Here is a 13,364-nt window from a genome sequence, read left to right on the forward strand (position 1 = left end):
TATAAGAACATGCCAAAGGACAAAAAACGTGGTGGGTTCATCATTAGAATACACACGTACACATTACACAGTTATTTGACACATTGTCTTTACAAAAGATATTTATTATAACAGCTTTAAACCATGTGTTGAGGGCTGGTTTGGGTCGGACACGTAAATCCCTTTTAAAGAACATAACATTTCTGGGTAGTAGCAAGGAGAAGATGAATATGAGAAGTAGATTGGCATGACAATGAAGACATTTCTCTGTAACTCACGCTCTTCTTAATGCCCTCTGATCTCTCATCTTCATGTCTCTGCCTCTGGGTCTACCATCACTTTCACCTGTCAATCATTGACTGATGTCCTGGTTATGTCCCATGAGACATAGCAAGAGATTCTGCGTGCTAAGAAGGAGGAGTCATTGAGTCTCACACATGGTCTTTTCACTCTTTTGAAAGAATTTTCTCTCTCTGTATGCTTATCACTCCACTAGACACTTGATTAAAACTAAATCCTTGAAAATTGAATGAAATGGAGGAAGCTGTCACCCTCAATGCAGGAATTTTCCTCAAAACAAAAACAAGATTCAAACTTCAGTGCTGCAGTGGGTGACAGATTATGTTTTTCACTGTGTGGAGGCCTCATCTCCCCTTGACTCTCGATCACTTTTTACTCTCCCCCACGTTCCTCTTAGAATCAGCTGTCTTCATTCCTTTTTAATTCCACTGTTCCTCATTGGATGGATGCACTGCAAATAACCTTGCAGTCAAGGGGTCTGATTTCTTTCTACATGTGGCCAGTTGAGCAGGGAGTATGTGGAAAAATTCTGGATTGTAGACCTGTCAGTAAAGACATTCACACACTCACATCATCAGTGCTTTGGTTTTTTTTGCCGATGCCGTCAACAGCAGGATCTCTGTTACTGAGAAGCTGACCCCAGTGGCATAGTACACATTATGATGCACATATGACAGGAGAGAAAAGAGATTGAAAATAATAAAAGATGACAACACTATCGCACTGCGACACAAACATGTCACGCTTCTTCCGGCAGACAATGATTCACTGCTTTTCCATTGTTTCCCCAAACCACTGGAGGCAATAATGTGGCTTCCTGGTCACAGAGCAATATATCTAAATATCAACATGGGTTTGACTGTGTTTAGATATTCACACGACATTGAACGAAATGGGACTGCAGTGTTTGTATATATAAGTAATATTTATGCATCTGGTCAATTTAAGCTGTTGGTTACTATACTCTGTGGCAGACTGAAGCGTTATGCAGGTAATAATATTTTAGCACCATGCAGCAGTCCTTTTAAAATCCCTGGGTTCACTCTGCTGAGGGCACTGATTTTGTGTTGCCATTTACATTACATGAGCATCTTGTTAGTCTCCCCGCTGTAAGCCAACCATCTGTCTGGTTGGCTGACCTCTCACTGGCCTCTGATCTTTAGCCCTTGGTCAGCACCCAGCACAGCGGTTGTAAAGAAAGACTAGACTAAGACTAGCCTGCAAATATTTCCAGTGAGTATGGCTGATGGACACATGGCCATGACTTGGCGGTATCTACTATTCTGTCTGCAGTTGTTATGTCTGCTGTGGTGTTTTTCTTACAGAAGGCTAAAGCTTCAAGGCTCAGCAGGTAGGACTGTGAAATTTCTGACTTTTCAGGTTTCAGTATAGAATAGGTGAGCAAAATGTTAAAACCAAGAATTACCAAAAGTATAAAAACACTACAAATTTCTATTTAACAGATGACTTTGTGTAAGGGTTTGTCACACTAGAGTTTATCATAATAAGACTTTGGAGTAGAATTCAGTCAAGATATGAAGAAAAATCAAGAAAAGTATCAAGAGGAAGTCCTCTTCTATAACAGACATCAAATAGCTGCTGTTATATCGGAGATGCAGATGTAGCAATGAGAGAATCTCAATATAGAGAAACAGAATGACAGTAGATCAAATTCAAACATACAATATAGGCTTATATCTGAGAAATAAAGTCCCTTTCCAGTCAAAAATCTTTTTTTCTTCTTTTTCCCTTCAGGATGTTGTTTGAGTTTCACTGTACAATATGGTGCCAGTGCAGGGTTTGACACTTGAAGGATATGCCACATTCATCTGCTAAAAACCATGAAGTTTCTCAAAGAGTTTAAAGTGTGTACTTGTGAGCATGATTTGTGACATAAGTAGTTTGGATCCAGTGTGCAATTAACATCAGTATTGGAAGGAAACTTGAAGTCTCCAGAGTTCATATACTGTACTAAGAATAGAATTTTCAGTGATGTAGGAGGCATTTTCTGTCTAGTAGGAAAACGTGTTCAGAGATTCAGGATTCATGTGAGGGAGAAGCAGGAAATGTCATTGTAAGGATTTTGAGGTGAGTAATTGAACTTTTTTGTGGAAAAACAATGTCAGACTCAAATTATTGGTCAAAGCACAGTTTTTTTATATGGTCAGAGATGTCTGGAGGAAGTGGGAGCCAGGAGGTCATTAGCTTAGCTTTGCATAAATACTCACAGCAAGGGGTAAACAGACAGCCCTATACCAGCACAACCTAAGTCCACTAATTAACATGCAGTGTCTGTTTGTTTAATTAAGACTTGAACAAAAATGGCATTGCATGTTTTAACTAGGAAGCTTTTGCCTGCTTCCAGATAAGCTAAGCTAATTTCCCCTAGCAACGTACATAGTGCACAGACATGAAAGTGGTATTGAACTTCTCATTTCTTGCAAATATTATGTGTAATCAGGTCAACTCTGATGCTGGGTTTTTGGTGGATCCTAGCCTTTCTGGCTACAACTTGCTAGCAAAGAACAAAATGTTGTGTTTTATGTAGCTAAAGTTGCTCAATTGCTTGATCATTTCCTTTTTCCCTCTTAAATGCTTTGAAAAAGAGAAATGAAAATGATGCCTAACTATAATGGTTATGGTAGTAGTCTGCTACTGACTCACTTCATGGGGTAGCTTATTGATGTACTCTGTTACTTGGTGTGTGGAAACTGATGTGAATGTGTGGAGGTTTGTACAACAACGTGTGTGTGTGTGTGTTTGTGTGTGAAACTAAATGCCACAGTTGAGATGTTAAGCTCCAGGCTTAACGTCTCAATTGGCCCATTGTGCAGCAAGCATAGTAGTAGTAGCAGGAGAACGACAGTAAATATTCACATCATAATCATCTTAATGAGTGGTGGCATCAGAGCAATTTGGAAGTGCTGTAAGGTCTCTCCCTACTCCTGTCTGATTATTTTTTTCGTGTGTGTGTGTGTCTATACCATTTCTATGCCATATCCCTAAGGTGTCATTTATCTTCTCACAAGAGTATCAAAGCAGGTGTAGCCTACAGATCTCTAAATTTGTAAAAACAAGAGTGAAAGTACCCATAGACACATAGAACCAGCAATCTACAAACAAATACACACATTGAGGCCAATGATCATGACTAAACTGGAAAAGGTCTCAAGCTCAAAGCTACTATATCATCATAATCCTAAACCTCTGTGTGTTTGTATGTGCATGTGTATACTTGCTTTAAACCAACGAGTACTGGATTTCATTAATTTCACAATTTAGATAGTGTGACATGACATCATTCCCTTGTCTGAAATCCCAAATGAATAATAAAATATTCACATCAATCATTCACTGACTGATTCATCGCCAGTAATCCTGAAATGAAATGAGTTTGCTTTTCTTCGTCGCGGCTGCATGTTGGGATAGAAGGGCTCATTTCACCAAATTTGCAACATGCAAACTGTGATTTGCTACTTGAGATAATTTCCTATCCTGATGATTTTTGACACCTTTTCACCAATCAAACCATACATGAACATGTGAGAGCCCTGCACGACTCGCATATTTATTTGTAAAAAGTGATGCTGCCACAAGAGTGTAAGCAGTGTGTTTGTGACACAACTCTTATCTTTGTCAGTAGCAGTTATTATACAAAGAAACAGCTGAATTCTCAATATAGACAAAAAGAAAGTAAATGGTTAAATCATAATCAACAATCCTCAAAGTCCTCATAGTTTACAGGCTTCTTGGTTCAGCTTTGATTTCCTGTGCCTAGTGAAATTTTGTGTGATCAGTTTTCCTGTGCAATGAACTAAGGACTATTGTTGAACTGCACACTTGTTTACAACCTGTCTGATTTCCTGAATGATGAGTTTCTTGCCCTGTCCCACTTGTGCCAATACAACATTATCATAATTGATAGATCCAGGTTTAATTGAACTGGATTAGACCTGCCACACTAGTGATTATTTTTGGAAGCCGCTTGAAAACGATATATCAACAGATTTATCCTGATATAATAACATTTGACAAAATGTATTCCTCGATTATTTACTTGTGTGATCTTTTGGTCTATAAAACATCAGAAAATAGCGGAGAAAAAAATCCAATCTGATAGATCTAAATTGCTTTTTTGGTCCATCCAACACTGGAAAACCCATTCACTTTTACTTAACTGTTACATAAGACAAAGAAGAGCAGCACATCTGTATGTCTGAGATGCTAGAACTAAGAAATATTGTGTCTTTTGTCTTAAAAAATTACACCAAAATTGTTGCCAATTAATTTGCTGTGAATCGACGTTTCTAAATCGTTTCTAAATCCAAATTATCTTACAGACAGCAATACAGGAAACTTCTATGAAGCTTCAAACATGGAATCACCTTTACTTTAATTGGGTTTTTTAGCTTTACAGTGTCCTGTCATAGTAGTTCTGAACAAGCGCCTGATATACCTAGAAAATGAACCCAGCAACCTTTGGAAATGTCCCCATTATGGCTCACTTTTGTACTCAGTAACCCCAGAATATCTCAATTAAATTCTCTTTCACTGTCCAAGTATCTCTCGGCTGTGCATGGAGCTGCTCCAAAAAGTGCCTCTTATCATTTCCCTTCAACGTGTTTAAGCATCGTGCAAATAAAGTATAGAGAACCCAAGACGGAGCTGATGGTGATTAAATGCGAAATACTTTATCTGTGGATTCAGTCTCACAGCTGTGAAGCCATAAATAGTCCAGACAGTGAAAGAGTTAAAGGCATTTCCTCCTGAAGTCGGCCAGACGGATGATCAAGTTAACGGGCTTGATTGAGAAAAGTCATGTCTGCTTAGTGTCTCCTATAAGCACAGACATGTGTTCCCTCATTTGCAATTGGCAGTGGTTTACCATCCTCAATGTGTGCCTACAGAACATGTAGCGTGGTGGGGGTGGTTAGCATGTTTGCTCATGTGCACTGAACAGCACACTTGCAAATTTTGCTTTCATAATCACACAGACTTTGTGTGCGAGTGTCTATACTTGTGCATATTTGAGTGCGATCTGGGGCTTGTTCAGAGTTGTGTGTACAAGAGACGGATAAAGAAGGAAATATCTGTGTGTGTGTGTGTGTGTGTGTGTGTGTGTGTGTGTGTGTGTGTGTGTGTGTGTGTGTGTGTGTGTGTGTGTGTGTGTGTGTGTGTGTGTGTGTGTGTGTGTGTGTGTGTATGTGTGTGTGTGTGTGTGTTCGTGTTCTGGCTGCACTGTTTGGCATTTCTCAAACAGCTGTCAGCTTCAGCCAAAGTGTTTCAGCTGACTGATCCTTAAACTGGGCCAATAAGTTCCCACAAAAAAAAAGCCACATTCACTGCATGTGGACACTTTGCTGCATCTTGCCATCCATTACTCTCTCTAACCATCACTCCTCTCCACACATTTTTGTATCTTTCTATCTTCTTTTTCCTCTCAATCTGTATTTTGCTTGGAAGTATTTCTTGTAAAACTTAATGTAAAGCCAACATTAAATAAAGAATTGTTTCAAGCTCATGTCTCTGCAGTTTATTTGTGTCCAAGTGATACTGGATACTAATCTGTAGGAATGAGCTCTGTGTGTGTGTGTGTGTGTGTGTGTGTGTGTGTGTGTGTGTGTGTGTGTGTGTGTGTGTGTGTGTGTGTGTGTGTGTGTGTGTGTGTGTGTGTGAACATGTAGGGGAATGTACAGTACATATGACCCTGCATTTAAGTCTTTGAGAGTGTGTGTGTGTGTGTGTGTGTGTGTGTGTGTGTGTGTGTGTGTGTGTGTGTGTGTGTGTGTGTGCGCGTGTGTGTGTGCGTGCACGCGCTGGAGGCGAGTAGCATGGCAGAGCTGAACCTTACAGTATCTCCTCTGGTCCCACCCACCGCCCTCCAGCTACCCCACCCCCCAAGGACGGCCAGCCCATTAGAGTAATTAACTAGAGAGGGGGTTGATGGGATGGAGGGAAAGAGAGAAAAGAAAGAAAGAGGGTTGGGATAGAGAGAAGGAGGCATAAGAGATAGAGAAAGTGGTTTCAAGTGAGAGAGGATAGAGACATTTGGGAGAGAGGGAGGGAAGAAGGGGGGGTCTTTTTCTGCCGAGGCAGCAAGTGGGTGGGGGCCGTTGCCTTCCTGCCTGCCGTTAATCCCTGAGTGACTTTCACTGCGTACAGTAAGCAGTGCGGCGCAGGCCAGAGCCCCCACAAATTAATCTAGCAAAGAGCTTGGGATGTGGCCGCGCTGAACCCCCGGCTTTACAACCACCCACCCCTCCCCACCCTTGCTAAAAAACTTGGAAGAAAGGGAGGAGGAAGAGACAGAAACTGAGAGACAAATGGTTGGGGGAGAAAGAGAGAGAGAGAGAGAGAGAGAGAGAGAGAGAGAGAGAGAGAGAGAGAGAGAGAGAGAGAGAGAGAGAGAGAGAGAGAGAGAGAGAGAGAGAGAGAGAGATAAGCTGCTACTGTATTGTCCAGTGAGTGGAGGAAAATTGTGGAGGATAGAAGGCAAAGGGGACAAAATGAGCAGAGGAGGGAATGACAGGAGGTGGTGAGTAAGGAAAGGGGTGGGGGTTGGGGGTAGAAGAGGGTAAAAGAGGAGATAAAGAAGGCAGTGGACTATTTAAAGCACAGCAAAGGATGACCGTGTGCCCTCGCTCCAGTGACATCACTCAGACATGATGATGTCATCAACTGTAAGGTGCTTTTCTGCCACTCCATCATATAATTTTCCTCCAGTGTAAAAGCCAAACGTCATTGCAAAGCAAATGCGGACGTTGCATTTTTTAGGGAATTTGCTTCATGATCTTTTGGAAATATATATATTTTGTGTCATTTTTCATAAAGGAAGAGTTCAACATTTTGGAATATATGTTTAATTGCCTTTCTTTCCATGAGTGACATAAGAAGATGATTTAGTTTAGCCTAGCTTAGCAGGAAGGTGGAAATTATCCATAACTCTAAAGCTGATTTATTTACAAGATTTATTTAAAAATGACACAATTATGTGATATTAGGTGAGCTATTCTCCTTTTTGTTTTTTATGGTAAACTTGGGCAATTTCTATTTCCACAAAGTCTTGAATTGCTCCATTAAAGTGTAAGCTATCCCTCTGTGAAACATTGGCCCTTACATGCAGCACTAGCTCCTCTAGTCAAAATGATGCAGGAGTGGAAGCACTCCAAAGGGTGTGTCAAATTTGTTAAATGGCTAAATGGAAGATTTTAATCTGTTGTTTAGGGAGCGATGCCAACCGGGACGATCTGTTGTGGGAAAATCTGAAGGTTGCATCTTCTGAGCAAAGACACAGCGGCTGCAGTGCTTTTGTAGCTACATCATCTCACTATAGAGAGGACGGGTGGTGCTGTCTGAGATGGAGTTTAGTTTAATCCTCATCCTCTCCTCTGCTGCTGTTGCCTCCAGGGTGTCCAGGCAGAATCAGCCCATTTTATCCCCTACTCACCATTTTGTTTATCCCACCTGCAGCCCCAATTTTAGTGCTGTCTCGCCACTGCGAAAAACAGCTGCGACTAATTGATTGAGACCTCACTGATGGGGATGGGGATCGCGACGCAAGAACAGCTTTTCACCATCTATCCTCTCGTTCATTTCCTTCTCTCTTCACGCTCTTTTTTCCCCCCACTTCTGTCACCAATACTTCTCTGTCACATTCGCTCCACTTGCCAGCCACAGTGTTTTTGTCTCCAATCAGCTCATATATCTTTATCAGTGGCAGCTGCTAGTCTTCCTTAGGGGGAGCACAATAACCAAGCACCATATTGTTACGGCCAACCGAGGAACAATGATGAATGATGATAATACTAAACAATCTCCCCAATATCCTCTTTCATTTAGTAAGCTGCCCCTGAGGCCAACAGGCGCTTATTGAGCTCTGTACTACAGCGTTTAGCCTCAGGGCCCCCACACGCTTCGCCCACAGTAGGCTTGATTGACCTGATACCTCATGAGGATGCCAGGCGGCTCTCTCATTCGCGACTGCTGCTCGTTTAAGCCTGTGCTGATTGCTGGGCCGAGAGTCGGCGGGGTGGCGAGGGGGCGGTATCTGTTTTATCGGACTATGAGAGCAAATGTGGGAGAGCAATGAGCCGGATGGTGAGCAAAACAGTTAAAAAATATCACACCTACAAATTACGCGCCCCACATCTCAACTTCAAACCCCGGCACAAACACAACCGCCTGTAGGCTCATGTTGTCAAGTGTCAATCAGTGCACATGTAAGGGATAGGCAGACCCAGAGTGAGGAGTGCACTGACTGAAAGAAAACAGGCCCAGCATCAACATCATACCCATGTCAAATTGTGTTTCCTCTTTTATTACCTCTTTTATCCAGAAAAACATATTTTGATGTTTTAATTAATTCACTTGAACTCTATATAAGAATCCCACTCGTTTTTGTACAATTATAATGTAAAAATATCTGGACTAACAGTTTAAGCATGGTTGCTGTGCAGATCTCAAAATGACTGATAGAATCTAAAAATAGATAAATGTAATTTGATGATCAAGGAGTGGGAGGCATGAAAGTTATTCTGAAGATGTTTTGTTTTTTATGACCATGACCTTTTGGTTTGTTTTCATTTCCCTTTATTGTTTTCTGGGACAATAAGAAGAGGGAAGAGGACAAGAAAGGCTGTCAGATGTCTCCACCGTTCCACAGATTTACTTTTTAAATAGGTGGAAAACATGTGCTGATTAAACAGATAAACGAAATACCCAAGGACAAAAGGAAATTATTTACATATTGCCCTAAATTAATGTGTAATTCTCTGTTTGTGTATTCTTTATCTTCAGGAGTGTTGGGTCAAAACAGGTATCAACAGAATAAAAAGTGAATAAATGTTTGCTTTCCATGTACTATAAACATAATTAAACATCTGACAGCCTAGAAAACGGAGCTGTACAATAAAAATCAGTAACTAAAATAATAACAGCATGTAATTTTATTGTAATTTTGCTCATGGGTTCGACTGCTATCTGTGTCCGCTTATTCAGTTTCTTCCTGAGGGCTTGATGAAAAGATTGATACCACTTGTCAGTTTGAAAAAATTGATACTACCAAACAGTGAAAACAAATGGAAACAGCCAACTTGGGTTTGCTCAAAGGTAATCTCTATAAAAAAAAAATCTGCATATGAATGCAGAAGCTGCGGGCAAGGGACAAGATGTTGGGATCGAAAGCGTTCTGGTTTCAGACTGATAGCCGATGGGCTCCATGATTGGCCCAGAGATAACAAAGTCCACATACTGTCTTTGGCTCATATCACATGTTAAAATCAAACCCAAAACTCAATTTATCTCTGAGAGGTTTGGGAATTGAGCATGTGAGATAAAATTACTTGGCATTACATTAGATAGTCATCTATCTTGGTCCACTCTTAATGAGAACTGGTAAGAAATGGTAAAGGGGCTGTCCATGATTAGGAGATGTGTGGAGCTTTTATCACCTTCCTTTGCTGTGTATGTTATCCAGGTGATATCCCACCTTGATTACTGTCCATTCGGCCGTGTAGTCCAGTGTAGCTAAAAAGGATGTGGGGGAACTACAAATAGCCCTAAATTAAAGATTACGTCTTACCCTTTGGTGCAGAAGTAAGTCCAATATTTTAAAAATGCATCAGAGCCTTTCATGGCTAATGATAGAACATAGATTGTCAGCTTTAGGAATATTTGTTTAAAGAAAAAAACAACTGCTTCTATAAACATATACATTACACTAGTAACAGACAGTTAAACAACCAGGCATGAACTGATGGGTCTATTCAAAATGCCTACACCTAAAACAAATGCAATGAGGAGAACAATGATGACAGCAATGTCATTGGAAGTATCTACATTACAGGTGAAATGAACTTTTTATTAAAACTAAAAATACATCTTACAAACTTGACGAATAATTGAATAATCTGTTGTCGTAAATATATATTGTTAGTTATTTTCTTTGTGTGTATACTGTTGTATATGTTCTGTGTGGACCCCAGGAAGAATAGCTACTACTATTTGTAATAGCTAATGGGGATCCTAATAAAGTAAACTAAATTAAACTTCCAGTACTTCTCAAGGTCATTAATTGATGTATTATCTCTCGTTTAATTCATACAAAAACTTTAGTGTAAAAACAACATATTGTAGTTTTACTGACGTTACAACTATTTCTTGGCTAGGTGCAGTACAACAACTGCAAGTCATTGCTCCAGGTCAAGGAACTGTTTGGGCACATAGCTTCCTACAAAACGGTCCCATAAAACGTGTAGTTTTCACAATCTAGTTTTTAGTACAAATTCAATAAACTAGGCTAATTAGGGAGCTTTAGAGGTGCAAGGCATATTTTGTTACCTTTAGGCTGAGCTAAGCTAACGGTTTCCCCTAAACAGTCATTGTGTAGGGAACTACATGGTCACAAGTGGTGTCAAAAACAGGACATGTGTTTTACTATCATATTAGCACTCAAAATTTGAACTAATTTGAGGCAACTTCTAACTCATATGGTGTGCCAGCTATTGGGAAGGATACATTTACAGGTATTGCCTTTAACAATCTGAAAGGTAATCGCAATTACCAAGATTCAGAGTCAATTTTGACACCTGCCGATGGCTTTGTACAGCAAAGGGACATGACACAATAACTATGGACCAGGTGTCAACAGTTTCCCCCAGCGAGCACTCAAGACTAATTACCCACGAAAATTGCCTCCACAGAACCGATTGGCCACTGCTGACACCACAAGCTTCCTGTGTGACCGAGTCGAAATATTGTTAAGTTTGCTTGACTGGTAGCCAATCAAGAACCAAGGAACTAGTCAGAGATATATTGAAATATTCAACAACTGTTTTCAGGACTGGGAAAGCGCTGGTTGAGCAAGCTGGATAGATGTGGAGAAGAAAAAAAAGAAAAGAAAGAAACCCTAGATATCTTTGTGTGCTCTAATTGGCTCCTCTGGCTTTCACCTTCACAGGTCGAGTCTGTGCAGAGACAGAGTATAGTGGTATGGATGGCTGAGGCCAAAAGGTGATATTGTACTCTCTGTATGCTCTGTGCCTGTGTGTCTGTTCATATCTGTGGTCTGTCTGTGTGTGTATGTGTGAAAAAGGGAGTGTGAGTGCATGTACATGTGTGATATTTTTTTATTTAACTCCGCTCTTGGCTTTAACAGTTGAGGGAAAAAAAGTGCGTACAGGAGGAAAACAAAACAAATGGAAGCGAGAGGAAGGAAAAGAGCTCCGTAATTTGCTGGCTGCTTTACTAATTGAGCTACCACAGCACTTCTCAAGAGGCTGGTTGGCTAGGAGATTGGATGGATTGATACGGATGCACACTCACAAACACACACACAAACCCACATGCACAGGCAAACAGAGAAAAGAGAGACACAGCTACGCACACACGCAGATAGGAAATGCCTCAGACAAGCTTTCATCTGTTGTTTTCTTCGACAAATTCGATTAAGTTCTGCACAGGCAAAACAGAAGAGATGGTGGCCTCCCCTTAAAAGCTTTGAGAAAGCCAGCACTGCCTCACCGAGTGCTGTTTTATTAGTCCACAAGGATGCATCTCAATGAGATTTGACTCGCTGTCAGAGATACATTTATTTCATATGTTTGACAGGTTTTCTGTGCATTTCAAATGAAGACTCTTTTACACACAACACCCCGACATCAAAAGGACCTTGAGGCAAAAAAAATTACTTCAAAAAGGTTACAATACGCACTCAGCTTCTACAGCATTCTTCCTATCTCCAGCTTCTGCTGCTTGAACACTGTGGTAGTGTGCAGGAATTAGTCAAATATTTAAACCACAAAAATGAGCATGAGAGAGAGGGAGAGCAAAAGAGACCTCAAGCTTTACGCAAGCAAATAAATCTCTGTATTGTTGTTATTAATCCTGTGTCAAACAGGAAAGCTCCAACGTCATCTGGAGAGGCAAATAGGCGCTTTCCATCGCAGCTTTGCATCTCAATGTGGACGATCCCTCCCCACACACACACACACAGCGCTCCTCAGATTAGCACATCATTTAGGATTTTTAATGACACTCTCAGATGCTACCATACTTCTTTTTTTTTTTAAGATGACGAGGCGCGCATTTTATTTTTTGCTGTATAGAATAGCGTGGGTCTAATACTGTAAATGTAAATGAAATTATGCATGCTATTCTCTAAAGTTTAAGCAAAAGAGAAGTTAAAGTTAGTAAAACCTCTCTTTGGAACAAAAAACACATTATGCTTTGACTAGACAATGAGAGGAATTGTCAGAATTTTATTTTCTTAATCATTAAGTTACGCATTTTTTGGCTAATTTAGCTTTTAGCTGATTGCATGAATAACCTAGGATGCTAACAATGCAATACAAAAGCCTAGCTGGACCTGTGAGAAAGCTGCTTTTTGTATGATGACTTAGCAAACATTTAATCCTTTCCATATTGAGAAGGTCCACATAAATGTCTGCCATTCTGTACTATTTCTCCTCTACATTTCTCCTAACAGCCATTTTATTGGTCTTATAAATGATATAAATAATCAAAACCCCTTCAGTGTTAAGCTATTATTTCAAATTCTTGGTTTTATTTCACTTTTAGCCATTAGCATTGCTATCCCAGGATGCTAATTAACACTGGACATAAAAGCCCAATTGGAACCCTGAGAAATCAAGCTCCCACACATTTGCAGAGCTTAATCTCTGACTTAATTCCTCCAATTGAACAAATTGCTTGGCCAATGGCTTCGTATATGAGCAGATTAGCAAACAGTCAATGAGGCATTGCACTATTACAACAATGTGCTGTGTGTTGCATGATTGGAGAACATTAAGTTGACTGGAAAACAGTTTAAGAAGTAATTACAACTACTGGGCAGCAATTTGTCTCTGAATTAGCTGAATTGAAATTGAGCTTGTCAGACATTCAATAACAGTCAGTACAGTGAAATATTACAGCCAGAAAAAACAACTGAGTGGACCTTAATTAACGTCTCCACATGATTATCCCAGTTCCTCAATGGCCAGTACCCTCTTTTGCCTCCATTGTACATTATTACATTTTGCCCAAACTGATGATGTTACACACAGTGCAGGAGGTTGATGGCATGA

Source organism: Scomber scombrus, chromosome 23, assembly GCF_963691925.1.
Source record: "Scomber scombrus chromosome 23, fScoSco1.1, whole genome shotgun sequence".
Lineage (NCBI taxonomy): Eukaryota > Metazoa > Chordata > Actinopteri > Scombriformes > Scombridae > Scomber > Scomber scombrus.